The sequence below is a fragment of the Erinaceus europaeus genome, chromosome 13, assembly GCF_950295315.1.
Source record: "Erinaceus europaeus chromosome 13, mEriEur2.1, whole genome shotgun sequence".
Lineage (NCBI taxonomy): Eukaryota > Metazoa > Chordata > Mammalia > Eulipotyphla > Erinaceidae > Erinaceus > Erinaceus europaeus.
The window spans coordinates 42,655,291-42,675,921 of record NC_080174.1 but is presented as its reverse complement, the minus strand read 5'-3'; the positions used below and the strand labels follow the sequence as shown (position 1 = coordinate 42,675,921).

Below are 20,631 nucleotides of genomic sequence, written 5' to 3'. Positions count from 1 at the left end.
CGATCACTGTGGCTCAGTTCCAGTACTACAAATCCATCACTCCCAGCAGCCATTTTTTCCTTTTCCTTTTTAAAAAACTTTTTAAATATTTATTTATTTATTCCCTTTTGTTGTTTTATTGTTGTAGTTATTGATATTGTTGTTAGATAGGACAGAGAGAAATGGAGAGGGGAGGGGAAGACAGAGGGGGGAGAGAAAGACAGACACCTGCAGACCTGCTTCACCGCCTGTGAGACGACTCCCCTGCAGGTGGGGAGCCAGGGCTTGAACCGGGATCCTTATGCCAGTACGTGCGCTTAACTCGCTGCGTTATTGTCGGACCCCCTCTTTTTTTTTTTAATGTTCTTATTTTGTGTGGCAGGACATAGAGGAATTGAGCGGGGAAGGGAGAAAGAAAGAGGAAAGAGAAAGATACCTGCAGACTTAATTCATCATTTGTGAAGCCTCCCTCCAGCAGGTGGGAAGCAGGGGGCTTGAACCCTAGTCCTTGCACATGGTATTACGTGTGCTTAACCAGGTTTGCCACCACCTGACTCCCTCAAGCTGATTTTTAGTTTTTTTTAAAAAACCTTACATGCCTTTAATTAATTAATTAGTTAACTTATTGAGTAGAGACAGAAATGGAGAGGGAAGGAGGAGAGAGGGAGAGAGATGCCTACAGTACTGCTTGACTGCTTCCGGCCTATAAGTGGGGGCTGGGGGCTTGAACCTGAATCTTTATGCTTTGTAATATTTGCACTGAATCAGGTACACCATTATCTGGCTCCTAAATTTTAATTTTTAAAATTCCCTTTTGTTGCCCTTGTTTTATTGTTGTAGTTATTGTTATTGTTATCAATGTCGTTGTTGTTGGATAGGGCAAAGAGAAATGGAGAGAGGAGGGGAAGACAGAGGGGAGAGAAAGATAGACATCTGCAGACCTGCTTCACCACTTGTGGGGAGTCGGGGGCTCGTGGGGAGTCGAGGGCTCGAACCAGGATCCTTACGCCGGGCCTTGCTTCACGCCATGTGCGCTTAACCCTCTGTACTACCGCCTGACTCCCCTAAATTTTATTTATTTTAATTTTTTATATATATATTTATTTATTCATTTTCCATTTTTGTTGCCCTTGTTGTTTTCATTGTTGTAGTTATTATTGTTGTTGTTACTGATGTCGTTGTTGTTGGATAGAATGGAGAGAGGAGGGGGAGCCAGAGAGGGGGAGAGAAAGATAGACACCTGCAGACCTGCTTCACTGCTTGTGAAGTGACTCCCCTGCAGGGGGGAGCCGGGGGTTGGAACCGGGATCCTTACGCCAGTCCTTGCACTTTGTGCCACATGCACTTAACCATTGTGCTACCGCCCGACTCGCTAAATTTTATTTTTTAACATCTCACTCTGTTCTGTACCAGATGAAACCTTTTGATCCTTTTTTAGGACTTGGAGAATGTATGTAGATCTTGTTTTGTGATCTGGTAAACTACTAGGAATCTTAGTTCTTTTTTTTTTTTTTTTTTCTTTTCTAAACTCTGGAATCTTAGTTCTAAATCAGGCTGGATCTGGGCTCTTCAGTCTGATTCTCTTCCCTCTGGAAACAGTGCTATAAGACTAGGAGTGCAGTGGCCCTAGAAAGCTGTAGCTCAACTGATAAAGCTCAGGGCTCACATTCCTGGGCTCCCTGTTCAGGTTCCTGTGTCACATATATGAAGGAGGCTCTGTGGCTTTTCTCTCCTGTTCATGCGAAGTACATAAAAATAATTCTTAAAAAAGATACTTAAAATAAGACTGTATGTCTATATATACCTTCCCCATCCTCACCTTCATGTGGGCCAAAGCACAAGCGCTGCTTCTGTGGTTTCGTTAGATAAATATTAATTGACACTATGTCTGTTTTTTTTTTTTTTTTTTTGACTCCAGGGTTATTGCTGGAGCTTGGTGCCTGCACCATGAATCCACTGCTCCTGGAGGCTACTCCCCCCCTTCTTTTGATGCCCTTTTTTTACTGTTGTAATTATTATTGTAGTTATTATTGTTGTTGTTATTGATGTCGTTGTTGTTGGATAGGACAGAGAAATGGAGAGAGTAGGGGAAGACAGAGGGAGAGAAAGACACCTGCAGATCTGCTTCACCACTTGTGAAGTGACCCCCTGCAGGTGGGGACCCAGGGCTCAAACCAGGGTCCTTACACTGGTCTTTGTGCTTCGCACCACGTGTGCTTAACCCACTGCACTACCACCCAACCCCCACTATGTCAGTTTTTGACATGATGATAGGCACGAAGATTAGAGTGACTGACCACTGTTTTTTTTAAAAAAAAAATTCATAGATTGCATCAAAGTAAAAGACTCGAGGGTATGAGGGAGGGTTCGGGTCCTCGAACATGATGGTAGTGATGGTGATGTGGAAAACTGGAAAATGTTATGCATGTACAAACTTGTATTTTACTGTCAACTATAAACCATTAATCCCCCAATAAGGAAATAAAAAAAAAAACAAACTCATAGTTGGTAGGAAAGCAAGTAAGAAAGGCAGTCCAGGGCCAGGTGGTGGTGCCTTGGTTGAGCACATATCACATACATTACAATGCTCAAGGACCCAGGTTCAAGCTCCTGGTCCTTACCTACGGGGGAAGCTTCCTGAATAGTGAGGCTGTGCTGCAGGTGTCTCTTTGTCTCTCTCCCTCTCTATCTTCTCTGTCTCTATTCAGTAAATAAATAGATGCAATATGTAAAAAAGAAAAGTCATTTTAATACATTGTGATGGAATAAACATGCACAGGTTTTATGGCAATTAGAAGAGTTGGATAAAGGAGAGAGCACCGAGTTTCTCTGGGACAAAGCATGTTGAAAGATGTTTCACCAGAACTGTAGTTAGAAGATCTTAGAAACTGTTGGGGAGGTGGGGCCGGGAGTGGGGGAGAGCTAGGAGGGAGATGGTATAGTAGATCAAGTGTTAAACCCTCAAGCATGAGGTCCTGAGTTTGAGTCCTGCTATTGCATGTGCCAGTGATGCGTTGGTTCCCCACCACCGCCACCACCTCCTTCTTCCCTCCCTTTCTTCCTCCTCTTCTCTATCTTGTAAGACAGTTTTTGGAAGTTGTAATGTAATAGGGAGTGAAGCCAGACTCTCATGCATACATGTGACAGACTTGAGCATAAGTATAAAGGGAAGAGACAGCATGGTGCAGTGGGGGGCCATGCAGAGGTCTGCAGGACTGCAGGGAGAGTCCAGGAGCATGACGATAGGATAAAGGGACCCCATATTGTACATAATCATTTTTTTTTATTCTTCAAAAGGAATAATCAGTAGAAGTATATCTGTTCACCCAATGTTAGATGCTTAGTGTTTCTCTTGAAACATTGAAACATTGGGCTGATCATAATTTTTCTTTGACTTTTTTTTGTTTTTAATGCAGAATAAACCCAGAATCTTACACATTGAAAGCAGGAGTTCATCCAGTAGAGCCACTTCCCTGACTGCTTTTATTTTATATATTTTTAAAAGATTTTCTTTATGTATTAATGAGACAGATAGGAGGAGAAAGAACCAGACATCACTCTGGCACATGTGCTTCCAGGGATTGAACTCAGGACCTCATGTTTGAGAGTCCAATGCTTTAAAATCCACTGTGCCACCTCGAGGACCACTTATTTTATATTTTTATGCAAGAGAGTGACATGCCAAAGCATGACTGTAACATCCATGGAGTTCTGCTTTTGTTTTATTGCTCTCACATGTTGTGGGGTGGCATCGAACCCCAGATCTCATGCGTGTAAACAAGTGCTCTACCTCAGCCCTTCCTCAGTCCCTTGATTTGTTCTTTTTATGATGACTGAATTTGATCAGTCCCTTGTCTTCTTTTAAATCATTTTTTAAAACTCTAAAGCATTTGTTTGTTTGTTATCCAGAGTATTGTGCAGCTCTGGTGGTACAGGGTATTAAACCTGGGACTTTGGAGCCTCAGCCATGAGAGTCTCTTTGCATAACATTATGCTGTCTACCCCACCCAAGCCCCTTGTCTTTTTCTGTCCTAGGTGACTTCCCTTTGAGTCAAACCCTGCTCTCTGGCATTGTGGAGTGGATGATGCATTGCTTTTAAGGCGGCTTGGGAGGAGGAGGAAGAAGAAGGGGGGAGGATTTAAATGACCTTCAAAGGCTAATGTCAGGCCCCCATGTCAATGTCACTGCAATTCATGCATGCATCGGAGAGTGGAAAAAGGAACTTAATTATGGAGGAGGGGAGTCGTAACCCTGCTTGAATGGGTAGTTGAAAGTCCTGGGCCCGCCTCTCAGCCTCAAAAAAGGACTACCTTACATTTGCTGCCAAAGAGGTCATAGGGAGAGCCCACATAACTACCGTCCTCCACATGGGTGTGTGAGCCAGTCATTCTTTTGCTTCCACAGGTGCAGAATAAGCTCACCAAATAGTATTCTGATCTACATTGAACTGAACCTGGCACCTTATTGTCCTTTTCCTGAAAATCAATCCCTCTAAAGGATGGAACATGGCAATTTAAGGTCAGCAGGTATTTAAAGACACCTTTTCAACTTGCAGGAGTTGGCCTAATAAGATATATTTTGTACAGAAATACCCATGTTATCAAGATGAGACTTGAATCATTTAAATCTTGAAAGGACCTTAGTTTTAGCTGCTAGTACATCTTTTACTAGTAAAATTACTTCTTATTTGTTAATGGAGATGACCTTCTAGAGAACTGAGCTCCATCTGTCTGCTAACCTTTGATAACTGTTCAGAATCCATTACAGTATTTGGGGTTAAGGGGATCTATAGTGACCCATGCCATTGTCCTTTCAGATAGTTAACCTGTGCAGTGGCAGAAACCAGACTTATGTAGTAGACAACTGCTTGAACATAGCTATAGTTCAAATGACCAGAGAAGTTAGTCTTAGGCTCCTCCATTTCATTAATTTCTTTTGGGAATGGTATCTTGTGAGGTGGAGCAACACCTTTGACTCATCATTACAGGGTCTGAACAGAAAGATCTATTTCAGCCAATTCCTTATAAGTTGCTGAAACCATGACCCGTGAATGGGGAATGCCTGACTTACAAGCATGATCCCCCACATCATGTGTGCTGTGATGATGTTCAAGGCCCTCCCTCCCCTTTCTGTTGACAGATGGCTAAATAAATCTCTAAGGAAAAAAAAAAGAGTACTTTAAATACAACTTTTCTACATTGGAGGGAAAATGCTATACAAACATGGCCCTAGTAGTTAAGTTACCTTATAGCATATATATTCATATAGTTTTGTTAAATATGATTTGAATTTTTCTTAAGACATATTCATGTCTTTAAAAAACACTCAGATTTTGGTATGAGGTAGAAAAGCAAAAAAGCTTTGTTTTCCCCCTCCATTTTAAAGATTGTATTTATTTATGAATGAGAGAGAGGAGAGGAGACAGAGATAGGGAACCAGACGTCACACTCTGCTACATGTGCTGCCTGGGATCGAACTAGGGGTCTCGTGCTTGAGAGTCCTGCACTCTATCTGCTGCCTCACTTTCTGGTTCACTTCCCTCTTTTTTTAAAAAATTTTTTTAAATTCTTATTTATTTTCCCTTTTGTTGCCCTTGTTGTCTCCTCTGTTTTTGTTTTTTTTTCCCCTCTTTTGTTGCCCTTGTTTATCATTGTTGTTATTATCATTGCTGTTGCTGTCGTTGTTGGAGAGGACAGAGAAATCAAGAGAGGACGGGAAGACAGAGGGAAAGAAAGATAGGCATCTGCAGACCTGCTTCATCGCCCCTCTGTTTTAACAGAAGTTATGGACTGGGGAGATAGCATAATGGTTATGCAAAAAGTTTTACATGCCTGAGGCTCTTATGTTTCAGGTTCAATGCCCAGCACCACGGTAAGCCAAAGCTCAACATTGCTCTGCTCTTTTCCAGTCTCTTTCTCCTTGTATGTCTCTCATTAAAATAAGTAAATAAAACATTTTTCAAAAAGTTCTTTAGTGCACAGATTGTGGCAGAGGCCATGTTCAAAGCTGTTTGTTCATAGAGATTTGATTATACAATTTATTTATCCCAGTCACCCAGAAAGTAAAAACAAACAAACAAACAAAAAAAACCCAGTTAGTCACTGAGGGGAAATGTAACAGCAGACTTGAGGGACTCAAAACCAGAGATTAAGGAAAATGCTTGGGAGTGTTCTCAGAGAGCTGTAATTGATTGTTAATAACAGAAATTAGATAATGGTAAATTTAAGTTGCTATACCGAAGACATGATTCTAACACATTTTGACTTGGGATTAGCTTTCTAAGTAGAGCTTTTGTGATGATTGGAATGCCATACAATTCATCTCTTGGCTTTTTGTTTCACAAAAGCATTAGAATTTAAAACAGATCTTTTAATGTGATTTATAGCAGACAAGAAATACCAGTTTAAACGTTAGAGCAGGTGGTATTTAATTACCCCGCTCTGTGGGAGTGGGGCTTTTCCCACTAAAATTGTGGGTAAAATTACAACATAAAGTACCTCCATCCATATATATGTGTGTGTGTATAATCTTTTTGCATTTTTCTAATGTCAAAGGTTAATTTAAAATATTAATGTTGAGAAGATTAATTTATGATATTAAATCTACTAGGCAAGAATACATGTACATATTGTAATTACTTTCTTTTTACAATTAAAGTAATTGGATTATATTTAATGAGTTGTTTACATTTAATAATTTAAAAAGACTTATCTCTTCAGTATTCCCCATATGCAGAAAAAGATGGGGAAACACTCACTTCTGAAACAATTATCTTTACTTGGGCTGAAAGGAAAAACAGCTGTGCTTTTTAGAAAAAAGGGTCAGGAGATTATAATTTTAAAACATATATACATAGTTCAGGGATTACTCATAGGAATGTGTTGAGGTTGTAAAAGAAAATTAGGGTCTCTAAAAAGAAGTCTTTTTGACTACACAATTTGATGAGTTGAACAGTGTACGGAGAATAGAACTTAAAGTGATTCTCAGGGACCCTGTAGATAAAAGTAACCTGTCAGAAGTGATAGAACCCCAAATGCCTAGCTGTTTGAAAACAGGAGCTTGTTTGAAAAGCAATAGCTTCTGAACATGTCATCTAAGGCTCGCACTTTAAATGAGCCAGTGTTTATGTTGTTTAAAGTGAAAGATGTGAAGCCCCTGAGCAGCTGGCTGAAATTGGGTGTAGAGAGGGAGAAAGCAGTGTGTTATCCTCATTAACACCATTTCAGGTCGAAGGTAAATATGTCAGGAAGGCTTTCTTATGTTAGCAGGCAGTCTTTTCGAGGGGAAAGGAAGAAACTAGCCAGGAATTTGGTGGCACTTGTGTTTAAAAATGAGAAATATGGATCTATTTGCCTAACTTGTTGATTGAGTGCTTTTTAAAGAGTCAGTGTTGTGTGGTCTGAGAGGTGGCGCCGTGGATAAAGCATTGACTCTCAAGCATGAGGTCCTGAGTTCAACCCCAGGTAGCATATGTATAAGACTGATGTCTAGTTCTTTCTGTCTCCTATCTTTCTCATTAATAAATAAAATCTTTAAAAAAAAAAAAAAAGAGTCAGTGTTGTCATAGAAAAAACAGGAACTTTGGACCCACATGGACCTGGGCTTAAAAGCTGACTTTGGCTCTCTGGGCTCGGACCTAGTTTGCAGTGCCATAGCCAGGGGCATCAAGGAGGTGGGTATAGTTGGTAGATATAGGACCTGCTATGGCACTTCTCTCTGGAAGATGCTAAGGAAGATTGAGATCAGCTAGCATGCCAAGTATACCTACTCCTTCTGGCAAAACCAAGATGAAGAGACGAGCCCTAGACATGTGGCACTGCAGTTCCTGCATGAATACCATAGTTGATGGTGCCTGAACTTACAGCACCACTTCTGCCATCACTGTAAAGGCTGCCAGCAGAAGACTGAAGGAATTGAAAGACCAGTAGAAGCGCTACCACCTGAAATATCACTAGCCTATAATAACTGGATTAATTTCTATTTAAAGAAAGCTGACTTTGATATAGTTATAGAATTGCTCTTAAGTTTTAGTTCTCATATATAAAATCCGAGTTCTACTCACTTTGCATAAAAAATTTTGAGGAATAGAGATACTCAAGAAAATGTGTATATTGCCTAGCACATCTTAAGAATTCAGCAATTTACAGGGGCCAGGCAGTGATGCATCTGGCTAAGCACATGCATTACAGTGCACAAGGATACAGGTTCAAGCCCCTGGTCCCACCTGCAGGGGGAAAGCTTCACAAGTGGCTGCCAGTATCTCTCCCTCCTTATCTCCCCCTCCCCTCTCAGTTTTTTGTCTCTATCCAATAATTAAAAAAAAAAATCAACAATTTATTAAGCAAGCACTATAGGATACTAAGAATTTTTCTTCTTTTTAATTTATTTTCCCTTTTCTTGCCCTTGTTTTTTTTTTATATATATATTTACTTATTTTCCCTTTTGTTGCCCTTGTTTTTTATTATTGTTGTAGTTACTATTGATGTCATTGTTATGTAGGACAGAGAGAAATCGAGAGAGGAGAGGAAGACAGAGAGGGGGAGAGAAAGAGAGACACCTGCAGATCTGCTTCACACCGTCTGTGAAGGGAGTCCTCTGTGTGTAGGGAGCCGGAGGCTCGGCATCCTTACGCAGGTCCTTGTGCTTTTGCGCCATGTGCACTTAACCCACTGTGCTACCGCCCGACTCTCCCCCCTTTTTGTTGTTGTTGTTGTAGTTATTGATGTCGTTGTTGGATAGGACAGAGAGAAATGGAGAGAGGAGGGGAAGACGGGGATAGAAAGATAGATATCTGCAGACCTGCTTCTCCGCGGTGAAGCGACTCCCTTGCAGGTGGGGAGCTGGTGGCTGGAACCGGGATCTTTAAGCCGGTCCTTGCGCTTTGCGCCACGTGCGCTTAGCCCGCTGCGCTACCGCCCGACTCCCGATACTAAGAAGTTTTAATAAGAATCCCACTCTTTGCTCCAGATAGCTGCTGTTACAACCACTTTTGTTAGGTCTAAAGATACTTGGGGGGGGGGGATCAGGAGATGATTCACCCAGTAGAATACTCTTCTCTCTCTTTAAAAAAAAACATTTTTTTTAATATATATTTTTTTTTATTCCCTTTTCTTGCCCTTGTTGTTTTATTGTTGTACTTATTATTGTTGTCGTCGCTGTTGGATAGGACAGAGAGAAATGGAGAGAGGAGGGGAAGACAGAGAGGAGGAGAGAAAGACACCTGCAGACCTGCTTCACTGCTTGTGAAGCGGCCCCCTTGCATGTGGGGAGCCGGGGGCTCAAACCGGGATCCTTACTCTGGTCCTTGTGTTTTGCACCACCTGCGCTTAACCCCCTGTGCTACTGCCGGACTCCCCTTAAAAATATTTTTATTATCTTTATTTATTGGATAGAGACAGCCAGAAATTGAGAGTAAGGGGAAAATAAGAGAGGGAGAGAGACACCTGCAGCATTGCTTCACCACTTGTGAAGGTGGGGACGAGGGACTTGAACCCAGGTCCTTAAACACTGTAACATGTGCTCTCAACCAGGTGCACCACCACCCAGCTCCCCCAGTAGAACACTCTATCATATGCAAGGCCCCAGATTTGAGGCCCTAACCATCCACATGGAAGCCCTTGCACGGGGAAGCTTCATGAACTGTGGAACAGTGCTGTGTTTGTGCTTCTTTAATTCTCTTTCACTTTTTTTTTGCCTCCAGGGTTATTGCTAGGGCTCAGTGCGAATCCACTGATCCTGGAGGTCATTTTTTCCCCTTTTGTTGCCCTTGTTGTTTTATCATTGTTGTGGTTATTATTATTATTGTTGTTGCTGCTGTCTTTATTGTTGCTGCTGTCGTTGTTGTTGGATAGGACAGGGAGAAATCGAGAGAGATGGGGAGACGGAGAAGGGGAAGGAAAGATACCTGTAGACCTGCTTCACCGCTTGTGAAGCGACTCCCCTATAGGTGGGCAGCCAGGGGCTTGAGACGGGAGCCTTACTCAGTCCTTGCGCTTCACTCCACGTGCACTTAACCCACTGTGTTACCGCCCGACTCCCTGTCTTTCACTTTTTAAAAATGTATTTATTTATACATGGCTTATGGTAGTGCAGGGGATTGAACCTGGGACTTTGGAACTCCAGGCTTGAAAGTCTTTTTGCATAACCATTATGCTCTCTCCCCTGCCCTGCAGGGAATTGAACCAGGGACTTTGGAGTATTGAACATGAGAGTCTCCTTGCATAACTGTCATGCTATCTACCCCTGCCCTGCCTTTCAAAAAAGTACCTGCAACAGAGGAGTTATTTATGCGAATAGCTATAATCCTGGTGGCAAAAAAGAAAGCATCTTTCTTAGTTCCTGTTCTCAGAGAGTTTCATACTATAGAAGTCCTGTGGAGCCTGGGTTAAGTGCATGTTAAAATGTTCAAGGGGTTCAAGCCCCTTCCATCTGCAAAGGGGAAGCTTGATGAGTAATGAAGCAGTGCTACAAGTGTCTCTCCCCCTCACTACCTTCCTCCCCCTGCCCTCTTGATTTCTCCCTACCTCTATCCAATAAATAATACATAATTAAAAAAAAACAATTTACTGGAATTATAAAACAAAACAAAAATGTCTGTAATATAAGATAGAATGCAATGACTATCAGAAAAGGTTCAGCAAGGGTCAGAAGCTCCTTACCTGGCAGGCGATATCCTGTCCTTCATGAGCTATACTTATTCTAGCTACAGGCAGGGGAAGTTTCAATATTGTGGTCTCTCTCTTTGAAATAAAAAGAATAAAAAAGTCTGGCCTGACAGTGGTGAAATCAGGAATGCATAAGACCTTGTACCAAAAAAAAAAAAAAAAAAAAAAAAAAAGCAAGGCTTAGCATACCTCTTTGGTTGGTGCTCAGAAAGAAAAATGACTTCAGACTGAAAAAGAGTCAAGGACGCTCTTAAAAGTAAATGAAAGATTTTCTTTTTTTTTTTTTTTTAAGAAATGCTACAGTCTCCATAATAGTCCCTTTGAGACTATTTTGCTTTCAAAGTACATAAAGTGAAAATACTGGAAATATTTGACTATGATTTGGAAGGCAGATACACTTTGTTTTAATCTTTCAAATTGGTATTGTATATGGGGGCTGGAAGATAGCTCACCTGGGAAGGGCCAGTTTTGCCATACATGTGACTCAGGTCGACACATCCCACAAGAGGGCTACAGCACTTGAGGAAGCTAGTTTCTCTCTCTGTCAAAAACAAACAAAAAGACCCAGAGTGAAGTCCCAGCAATAATATATATATATATTAAATTGGCACAATATAAATAGAGGCCACCCTTTTTTTTTTTCTTTCTCAGCATTTGTAACATTTCTAGAGAGCCTGTCTAAGAAAAAAAAAAAGAGGTTAAATGCCCACCTACTATTAGGCCTCCACTGAGACCAAAGAAAGAAGGACCTTTCAGGAGAGGCCTTTGTATAATTCTCAGTACTATTTAATGTGTCTTTCTTTCCTTAGATTATTTCGTTACCATTGGGAAGTGAGTCCAAACTCAGCATTCCTTTGAATTAGTAATGAGAATTGATGAATACCTACTGGGTGCATTGGACTTGAGAATATAAAGTCCTCCATTCAGTGCTGACATCACATGTGCTAGAGTGATGCTCTGATTCCCTCCCTCCCTCCCTCCTAAATAAATTTAAAAAAAAAAAAGGCATAAAGAAAGAAGGGTTAGGGCTGGGGAGACTACATAATGGCTTTCATGCCTGAAGCTCTGAGTCCAGTCCCCAGCACTATGATAATAAGCCAGAGATAAGCAGTGCTCTGGTAAGAAAGAAAGAGAAACTTTAAAAGTTGGGGAGATGGCACATGCAGCAGTAGCACTGCATACAAGATGGACCGTGTTAGTTCCTTGGTATCACCAATAGCCAGAGCTAAGCGGTTGGTGTTCTGGTAGAAAAGAAGAGAAATGGCAGAGATGATGGACTTATCAGACAAGGATATGAAACAGCTGTTTCAGCTATGTCTAAGTATATAAAGGAAAACATGGATGTGTTAGTTAGGAGGTAACATTTTAGCCTTGCTAATAAATAGTGGCATATAGCTCCAGGTCTTTTATTATCTTAATTATTCTTTTTAAAAAAATATTTATTTATTTTTTACCAGAGCACTATTCAGCTCTGGCTTATGGTGATGCAAGGGATTGAACCTGGAACCTTGTAGCCTCAAGAGTCTGTTATGCTTATGCTATCTACCCCTGCCTGAGAAAGTTTTGTTTTTTGTTTTTGTTTTTGTTTTTTTGCCTCCAGGGTTATCACTGGGGGCTTGGTGCCTGCGCTTTGAATTCACTGCTCTTGGAGACCATCACTGCATCTTGGAGACACCCCATTGTTGCTGTTTTTGTTGTTGTTGTTGTTGCTGTGAGAAATTTTTTTTTCTTTGTGTCTTCTAATGTCTGCTTAATATTCATTGATTGGGAAGGGTTCTATAGTTAACTGTTAATACATTCTAAAGCTCATTCTTTGAAAATTATTTGTTTATGAGGAAGAAAAAAAAGAAAGGACCATAGCATCACTGCATATTTGATGCTGGGGATTGAACTTGGGTCCTCATGATTCCAGTTAAATGTGCTACCCACTTTGCCACCTCCCAGGCAGCCTGTGAAGTTTATTCTCTAATGATTAAGTGAAGCACATACAGCACATTTATAATAGTGTCTGACATATTAAGTTAGAGATAGATGCAGACATGGTGCACTACCACAACTACTTACTACTACAGTCACTGCTGCTGCTATTTAATGTTATTTTAGCATTAATTTTTATTTATTTATTATTTTCTTCATTTATTGGATAGAGACTGTCAGAAATCAAGAAGGTAGGGAGAGGTAGAGAGGGAGAGAAACAGACACCTGCAGCACTACTTCACCACTGCAAAGCTTTCCCCCTACAGGTGGGGAACAGGGGCTTGAACCTGCTTCCTTGCTCATTGTAACATGTGCCCTCAACCAGGTGCCCCACCACCTGGCCCAAAAAGTCTTGTCTTTTATTATTTCCCCCCAGATGGGTGAACCACTGGCTTCTGATGAGAATGGGGTTTGAACCTGAAGCTCTGTCTGCCTTAGAGCCCATGTGCAGAGCCACCGCACCAGGTCAGCACTCTGCAGCAGCAGCTATTATTGTAATCATGTGTCTGTGCTTGGTACTTGCTGGGCATCTTATATATACATTATTTCATTTTCCCCATAATCGTCCTATCAGCTATGGATCATTATAATAATTTGGTAGACTGGAATGCATACTGAGTGGCCCAGGAGGTGATTCAGTAGTTGAAGTATTAGACTCTCAGACATGAGGCTTCAAGTCCTAATCCCAACATTGCACGTTCCAGAGTGATACTCTGGTTCTTTTTCCCTCTCATCACCTGTCTCTCATAGAAATCAATAAATGGGGGGCCGGGTGGTAGCGCAGCAGGTTAAGCACATATGGTGCTAAGCGCAAGGACCAGCGGCACAAGGATTCCAGTTCAAGTCCCAGGCCCCCCATCTGTGGGGGGGAGGGCGCTTCACAAGTGGTGAAACAGGTCTGCAGGTGTCTATCTTTCTCTCCCCCTCTCTATCTTCCCCATCCGCCTCAATTTCTCTCTATCCTAACAACAATAACAACAACAAGGGCAACAAAATGGGGGAAATGGCCTTAAAATAAAAAAGAGTGAAGAAATCAAGGGGCCAGGTGGTGGCACACCTGATTAAGTGCACACATTATAGTGCACAGGGACCCAGGTTCAAGCCCCTGGTCCTCACCTGCAGGGGGGATGCTTCACAAGTGGTGAAGAAGAGCTACAGGTATCTCTGTCTCTCTCCCTCTTTTTTTTTTTTTTTTGTAAGATTTCTTTATTTATACATGAGAAAGATAGGAGGAGGATAGGAGGAGAGAAAGAACCAGGTATCACTCTGGTACATGTGCTCTCAGGGATTGAACTCAGGACCTCACGCTTGGGAGTCCAGTCCTTTATCTACTGTGCCACCTCCCGGACCACTCTATCTCCTCCTCCCCTCTTCATTTTCTGGCTGTCTCTATCCAATAATAAATAAATAAATAAAAATATTTAAGAAAAAAATCAGTAAATAAACCTTACTCAAAAAAGGAGGGTGGTGGCGCACCTGATTTAGTGCACATATTACAATGTGTAAGGACCCAGGTTCAAGCCCTCAGCCCCCACCTGCAGAGGGAAAGCTTTGTGAATGGTGAAGCAGTGTTGCAAGTGTCTCTGTCCCTTTCCTCCCTATCTACCCTTCCCTTTCAATTTCTGGCTATCTCTATCCAATAAATAAAGATTAAAAAATAAAAAATTTTTTAAAAAGATTAAGAGAGAAGAAAACTTATTGAGAGACTGAACTGCTTTCCAAGCCCCCAAAGCTAAATTTTGGCAATAGTGAGTTAAAACCCACCTCTGCCTTAATGCTCATTCTCTCGATGCTCTGTGCATCTGCTCATTAGGTTTTGAGGGTTTTGTTAATCACCTTAAAAACAAAACAAAAACTAATGATAGAAAGAAAAGACTGGGTACTTTCCCCTCTGCTCAAGGACTTTACCTGATAAATTCCATGTTTTCAGTGGCAACTAGACCCTGTAAGAGGAAGTAGCTATAATGCTGCCCTTTGCTGCTGACTCTCAGTCAGTTGCTGGTGGCTTGGCTGTTAGTGACAGATGAGTGTGTGATGCTTTTTTAGGTATGAATTCTTGTTTCAGTTGGCAGAGTAGAATAGTTGATAAGGAATTGCATGCCAGTTTGCTCCATAATTCCACTCCCTGGTGTTCATATGTAGTTGTGATTACTGGATCCTTCCCCACTTAAGTTGGTCTATTAACAGTCAGATCCGGGACTTGCTCCTTGACCATACAGTGGTTTGTATATCGCCCTAGAGCTGTCAGCAGAACATTTTGCTGAATTTCCTTTTCTGTTGTTGCTTTGCAACCATCCTGTCACTTCCCCCCCACCCTCCTTTCTCAGTTGTGTAAAGTCAGTTTACTTTTTTTGCCCTTCCATCCCAGAAATGGGAACGGTTACTGCAGAGAGAAGCTTGAAATGTGAAGTGGGACCTCATAGATATTAAAAATGAATAATTAGGGAGTCAGGCGGTAACGCAGCGGGTTAATCGTACGTGGCGTAAAGCGTAAGGACCAACATAAGGAACCTGGTTTGAGCCCCCGGCTCCCCACCTGTAGGGGAGTCGCTTCACACGCAGTGAAGCAGGTCTACAGGTATCTCTTTCTCTCCCCTTCTCTGTCTTCCCTTCCTCTCTCCATTTCTCTCTGTCCTATCCAACAACAACAATATTAATAACAATAGCAATAATAACTACAACAATAAAAAACAACAAGGGCAACAAAAGGGAATTAAAAAATAAAAATGAATAATTAGGCAGTTTATAGGATGAAATGAGACTTACTCTGTGACTGATGTATTATTCAGCTCTGATTATCTCCTTCCCCCGACATTTTCTTTTTATTTATTATTATTATTACTATCATTTTGCCTGCAGGGTTATCGCTGGGGCTCGATGTCTGTATTAGGAATCCACTGCTCCTAGACGCCATCTTTATTCCATTGTTGTTGCTGCTGCAGTTACTGTTGCTGCTATTGTTGTTGGATAGCACAGAGAGAATTGAGTGAGGAGGGGAAGACAGAGAGGGGGAGAGAAAGATAGACACCTGCAGACCTGTTCCACACCTTATGAAGCGACTCCCCTGCAGGTGGAGAGCCGGGGCTTGAACTGGGATCCTGACACCAGCCCTTGCACTTTGCATTATGTACACTTAACCTGGTGTACCATCGACCGACCCTTCCCTCATTTTCAAACCCGATCCCCTCCCTCTTTTTTTTTCTTCTCTTTCTCTTTATTCCTCCTTCCCACCCTCTCCTTCTTTCTTTCCCTTCCCTCTGCCCTCTCTTCTTTCTTTCTTTCTTTTTTTAAAAAAATATTTATTTATTCATGACAAAGATAGGAGGAGAGAGAGAAAGAATCAGACATCACTCTGGTACATGTGCTGCCAGGGATTGAACTCAGGACCTCATGCTTGAGAGTGCAATGCTTTATCTACTGTGCCACCTCCTGGACCACACACATAATTCTCTCTCATGCTTGAGAGTCTAGTGCCTTAGCCACTGCACCACCTCCTGGACCATAACTCTCTTCAGTGCCACCAGGGTTATTTCTGAGGCTCGGTGCTAGCACTGCGAATCCACCACTCTTAAAGAGCAGCCATTTTTCTTTTTCTTTCTTTCTTTCTCTCTTTCTTTCTTTCTTCTTTCTTTTTTTTTATTAGTTGGGATAGATGAAAATTGAGAAGGGAGGGGCAGATAGAGAGGTAGAGTTAAAGAGAGACACCTGCAGACCTGCCTCACCCCTACAGGTGGGGAGCAGGGCCTCCAGCCTGGGTCCTTCTGCATGGTAACGTGTGTTCATCTGGGTTTTCTGCTATCCCACCTCCCCACCCCACATCCCCCCACCCATTTCAAATGTGCCTTGTCTATAAAAAGTTAAACTATAGGGAGTACAGTACTCAATGCTACTGAAAGAGGACCAAGGAAGTAACTCATTTTGTCATAGTATAGACTCTGTATGCCCAGGTTCAAACCACAGCATCACTATAAGCCAGATCTGAGCAGTGTTCTAGTATCTCTCTCAGTCTGTCATGAAAAATACATCAATCTGAAAGAAAAAAAAAAGAGAAAGAAAGAAAAGGAAAGAAAATATCCTAGCCCCATCCTCCATCCCTGAGTAAGATTAGTAGGACTAGTAGATAAGAGTAGGATTAGACTCCTTTCCATAAAAACCAACAGTGTGTTCCCAGTACACTGTTGTTACTCTGCATGTGTACAGTAGCACTTGCCCAGGTTTGGCTTTCTCCCAGGTGTTTCAAGTCCAGGTATTTAAAGAGGAATATAGTTAGAGAGAGATCCGGGCGGGGGAGATAGTATAGTGGTCATACAAACAGACTTTCATGCCTGAGGCTCCCAGGTCCCGCATTCAATCCCCCACCACCACCAAAGCCAGAGCTGAGCAGTGTACTGGGGGGGTGGGGGGGGGAGAAAGATACCAAAACCTAAACACACTGTTTTGACCATATATGGTGCCGAGGATCAAGGCCTGGATCCTCAGATTTGTGAAGCATGTGCTCTGTCCTGCTTGCTGAGCCACTTCTCTCTCTCTTTTTTTCTTTTAAGAGACCAAGAGGTATAGAAAGAGAAAGGGACCATAACACCAAAACTTCACTGTGGTGGGGGCTAGACTCTAACCGTGGTCATGCACATGGAAATTAGTGCACTAACCAAATGAGCTATCACCAACCCAGGAGGAATGTATTTTGTATTTATCCTCTTAGCTCAAATTCTGAGGTAACATCAGCTAGTGATTACTCACTCTCTCTCCTCTCATTGACTACAAGTAAAAAAAGGAAACGTGAAAATGAGACTTTTTATAAATACATTTTCTTTATTTTAATGAGAAGGAGATACAGAGAGACTAGAGCACTACTCAGCTCTGGCTTATGGTAGTTGGGGGATTGAAGGACTTTTAGAGCCTCAGAGGTCAGAGTCTTTTTGCATAACCATTATGCTATCTCCCCCACTTAATTTTTTTTTTTTTTGCCTCCACTATGAACTGCTCCTTGGCTTTTTTTTTTAAATTTTTTTATAGGACAGAGCAAAATTGAGAAGGGAAGATAAGAGAGGGAGAGAAAGTTAGACACTTGCAAACCTGCTTCACTACTTGTGAAGTGACCCCCCCCCCCCACCTGCAGGTGGGGAGCCGACTGCTTGAACTGGGATCCGTGCATGGGTTCGTAAGCTTCATACTACGCACATAACCTGGTGCGCCACCACCCTACTGCTTTTTTTTTTTTTTTTTTCATATAGAGACAGAACTCAAGAGGGAAAGAGGGGACGGGAAAAGAAAGATCTACAGCACTGTTCACTGCTCATGCAGGTTTCTCCCTGCAAATGTGAACTGGGTGCTTGAACTTGGGTCCTTGTGCATGGTATGTGTGTGCTCAAACCAAGTGTGCCACCAGCCGGCTCCAAAAATTGATTCTTTTATGTATTTTAAAAATATTTGTGGAAGTCGGGTGGTAGCGCAGCAGGTTGAGTGCACGTGGCACCAAGCACAAGGACCGGCATAAGGAACCCGGTTTGAGCCCTGGCTCCCCACCTGCAGGGGAGTCGAGTCACAGGTGGAGAAACAGGTCTGCAGGTGTCTGTCTTTCTCTCCCCTCTCTGTCTTCCCCTCCTCTCTCCATTTCTCTCTGTCCTATCCAACAATGACAACATCAACAACAATAACTATAACAATAAAACAACAAGGGCAACAAAAAGGAATAAATAAACATTTAAAAAATATTTTAAAATATTTGTATTTACTTATTATTACATAGAGACAGAAATTGAGAGCAGAGGGGAGAGAGAGATAAAGACAGAGAGACACCTGCAGATATGCTTCACCACTTGTGAAGCTTTCCCTCTGCAGGTGGGGACCAGGGGCTTTAACCTGGGTCCTTGTGCACTGTGATGTGTGCGCTTAAAGATGTGCCGCCACCTGCCCCCGCCCATGAATTCATTAGGGGCCAGGTGGAGTATGCATGTTACCAAAATACAAAGACCAAAAAAACTGGTCCCCACCTGGGGGGAGCTGCTACTTAAGTGATGGAGAAGTGCTGCACCTGTGCTGCTGTCTGTTTGTCTCTCTACTGCTCTGTCTCTCACTCTTTATCAAAACAAATGGCTGCCAGGAACAGTGGAGTGATGCAGGCACTGAGTCCCAGTTATAACCTTGGTGGCTAAATAAATAAATAAAATGCGTTATTGGGATTTGTATGAGTTATTGATATATTTCTGGTAACCATGTGAGCTCACTTATTGGGCTTTGATACTTTTATTGTTTTATTTGCTTTTTTTTTTTTTTTTGATGTTTCAGTATTTTTTTGTGGCAAACTCTAATGTGAGTTTGGTGCTTAATTGATGACTTTGGCTGAAAGAAGTCTTGTCCTTGAGTATCCACAAAGGTTAGCTGTAAGGTCTCCCCCCCCCCCTTTTTTTTTTGTTTGTTTCTTAGCTGTAAGATTTCTTAGTAAAATTCTGCACAGTATGTTTTTATCCAATTAGAGTAAAAGCAAACCCATTTACCTGGGTAGTTTGAATATATCAAACTATACCATCTTGATAAATGGTATTAAAATAATTTGATATTAGAATGGGAAAGTAAAATGAGCTTTGTACCTATGACTAAAAGTCAACATTGATGATATTATAGGCCTTTTGCAGTTTAAGTGGGTCTATAACAGTGAACTTGGGCCAAGATGGGGAAACAGGAAATTTTTTTTTTTTTTAAATATTTATTTTATTTATTTATTCCCTTTTGTTGCCCTTGTTGTTTTATTGTTGTAGTTATTATTGTTGTCGTCGTTGTTGGATAGGACAGAGAGAAATGGAGAGAGGAGGGGAAGACAGAGAGGAGGAGAGAAAGATAGACACCTGCAGACCTGCTTCACCGCCTGTGAAGCGACTCCCCTGCAGGTGGGGAGCCGGGGTTTGAACCGGGATCCTTATGCCGGTCCTTGTGCTTTGCGCCACCTGCACTTAACCCACTGCGCTACAGCCCGACTCCCAACAGGAAATATTTTATTTGTATAAATCTTTTCTTTGACGGGCCAGGAATCTAATTTAGTGGTAGAACACATAACTTAGATCTACAAGGTTATGGCTTCAGTCCTCAGCATCTCTAAAAAGAATAAATTTTTTTAAAGATTTTATTTATTTATTAATGATAAAGATAGGAGGAGAGAGAAAAAGAAGCAGACATCACTCTGGTACATGTGCTACTAGGGACTGAACTCAGGACCTCATGCTTGAGAGTCCAGTGCCTTAGCCAGTGTGCCACACCCTGGACCACAATAAAAAAAATTTTAAATAAATACTTCTTTCAGAGCTTAGAATATTTTGCAGATAAAAATTTTGTTTCACATAAATCTTTTGGATATTTATTTTTTTAGTGCAGCTCACAGATGAACCTGAATTTTTAAAAAAAATTTTCCCAATTAACCATCATCAATAAACTAGGAACTAGAATTATTATTGTTTTATTTTTATTTATTCATGTTTTGCCTCCAGGGTTATTGCTGGGGCTTCGTGCCTACACCATGAATCCACTGCTCCTGGAGGCCATTTTTCCCCTTTTTGCTGCACTTGTTTTATCGTTGTTGTGGTTATTATTGTTGTTACTGATGTCGTTGTTATTGGATAGGACAAGGAGAAATGGAGAGAGGAGGGAAAGACAGAGATGGGGAGAGAAGGACACCTGCAGACCTGCTTCACAGCTTGTGAATTGACCCCCCCAGCAGGTGGGGAGCCAGGGACTCAAACCGGGATCCTTACACTAGTCTTTGCGCTTCGTGCCATGTGCGCTTAACCCGCTGCGCTACTGCCCAGCCCCAGAATACTGATTTCTTTTTATTTTAAGATTGTTTTTTAATACTTATTTATTTATTACCTTTTGTTGCCCTTGTTTTATTGTTGTAGTTATTATTGTTATTGATATTGTTTTTGTTGTTGTTGGGTAGGACAGAGAGAAATGGAGAGAGGAGGGGAAGACAGAGAGGAGGAGAGAAAGACAGACACCTGCAGATCTGCTTCACCGCCT

General features: G+C 41.7%; 1 protein-coding gene and 1 pseudogene across 2 annotated transcripts in view; both read left to right on the top strand.

Annotated features, from left to right (window-relative positions):
• WASF2 (WASP family member 2) overlaps nucleotides 1–20,631 on the top strand; it is a 109,292-nt gene that overhangs the window by 43,863 nt on the left and 44,798 nt on the right. The gene's annotated exons all lie outside the window — the stretch shown is intronic.
• On the top strand, nucleotides 6,376–8,542 carry LOC132542511 (large ribosomal subunit protein eL43-like; annotated as a pseudogene).